The following is a 2322-nucleotide window of genomic DNA, read 5'->3' as shown; positions in this document are numbered from 1 at the left end:
TGCTGGCCTCATAAACATGAGTTGGGGGAATGTTTCCTCTTTTTTAATCTTCTAGTTTTATTATTTTTTTCTTTACATATTTGGCTACCATTTGAACCTGGATTTTTCTTTTTGGGGAGATTTCCAATTATGAATTTATATCTTTAATAATAATTGAGAGAGAGGATTAGGAAGAATAGCTAGTGGGTGCTGGCCTTAATACCTAGTTGATGGGATGATCCGTGCAGCAAACCATCATGGCACACATTTACCTCTGTAGTAATCCTGCACATCCTGTAAATGTACCTCTGAAGTTAAAAGTCGAAGAAAAAAGATAATTGAATTCAGGTTATTTCTTCTGTGTCTATTTTGAGAAGTTGTCTATTTCTTGGAATGTGTTTATTTCATCTCAGTTTTCACTTTTGTTTACATGTGGTTGGTCATAATCTTCTTATTACATTTTACAGTCTGCAGGATCATCGCTGAGATCCCATTTTCATTTCTGACACTGGTTATTTGTGCTTTGTTTCACTGTGTATATGACTCTAGATTAGCAGCTATTTTCTTTCAGCACGTTAAAGCTATCATTGTTTCTCCTGAGAAACATTCTTATTGTTGCATCTTTTAAGGTAATCTATTTTCTCTTGCTGTTTTTAAGACTTTTTTCTTTGCTATTGGCTCTTAGCAGTTTTACTGTGTTGAAGCTAGGTGTGGTTTTCTTTTTATTTTTCCTTGAAGTTCATAGGACTTTTAAAAATGTGTGATCTGATGTCTTTCTTCAATATTGCAAAGTCTTCACATTATCTCTTAAATTACTGCTTTGCTTTAATTCTGTCTCTTTTCATCTGGGACTCCAATTTACACATTTGTTATACCTTCTACTTGTATAGTTGTCCTGTATAGCTTTTACCTGCTTTCTTGCATTTTACATTTTTTATTTGTTCCTCTCCCTTATTCTGAAGGGTTTTTTTTCTAGCTTGTTTTCTAGTTCATGAGTTCCTTCTTCTGCTGATCTAATCTAATGATAAATCCACCCATTCAATTCTTAATTTCAACTATTATATTTTTCAATTTTAGATTTTTTTCTTACATGCCATGCCTTTTTTTAAAGTTTGCAGTTATCTGACAAAATTCTCAATCTTTCCTCCTCTTGTGCAATCATAGTTATTAATAAAAGTTTGAAATCCACATAGATTTATTTCTATTTTCAGCTCCGTTTGCTGGCTTTCTTGTCTTCTTCCAGAGAGGATTTAATTTTTGCTTGTGCCGGGTTCCTCACAGCAGTAACAATCTGTGATCACTTTAATCTGATTTCAGCGATGGGAGTTATTAAAAATAATGCTTCCATTTCTGGGAGGATCAGTCTGTTTTTAGATGACTCTTACACCTAGGTGTAGCCTTCAGGGTCCCAACCCAAAGCACATGAGTGGAATCACACTTTTGTCTCATTAACCATGAGGGGCAGTCAAAAAGCACAGCACTAGCTTTCCTCTTCTGAAACTGAAAAATAGTCTAGGGGGAGAGTTGTCTCTGGATTTCTGTCTTCTGGATTTGGGTTCTATAATTCTTCACTATGTCGTTAGTTCTCTGATGCTTCAAGCCTATTTTTTTTTCTATTTCGTCTAGCTTTTCTAGTTATCCTCAGCAGTAGCATTGATCCAAATTACCTATTCCACCAGTACTAGAAGTGGAAGCTGCAAATAGCCACATTTTGATATTTGAGAAATAGGCCAAGAAAGAGCATTTAGTAAAGGAGACTAAGAAGGAGGAGATGAGAGAGAGAGACAGAGACATGATGATATAGTTAAATGGATCTTGGGAAATGCCTTTAGTGACTTTAAAGCCATAATAGAGAGTTAAATAACTTTTCATAGAAGTTATTTCCTCTTTCCTTTGTAGCCTATATCTTTGGAAGAGAAAGAAAGATAAGATGATAGTTCTAAAGGGAAAGATATTAAATAAGTATGACATGCAAGTAAAAGCAGGAGAGCAAAAGTACAAACAGAAGAACCTGAAAAATCTTAAAGAAAACTGATTGTCAGCAGCTCAGACATCTGTATACATCTGTAGCTAATAGATAAGATATGGATGGGTAATAAAGAAAGTGAACTTGAGTTTTTAATACAATGTATCCCCTGAAAGGATTTCACTTCAATTTAGAAAATGTACATTAATATTACTTTATATCAATAAGACAACCAACTTGTACAGAAATTTCTGAATGCAGGTATGGGAAGCACTATGGAAAGGTTTCATATTTCGTTTCTTGATAGTTAGATAATGGTCCTTTTGTCTACTTTGTAATCTTTTCTGTTTTCCATATTATGTGTAATGCATATGTCA

The sequence above is a fragment of the Nomascus leucogenys genome, chromosome 2 (genome assembly GCF_006542625.1).
Source record: "Nomascus leucogenys isolate Asia chromosome 2, Asia_NLE_v1, whole genome shotgun sequence".
NCBI classification, from domain to species: Eukaryota; Metazoa; Chordata; class Mammalia; order Primates; family Hylobatidae; genus Nomascus; species Nomascus leucogenys.
This window is presented reverse-complemented; position numbering follows the sequence as displayed.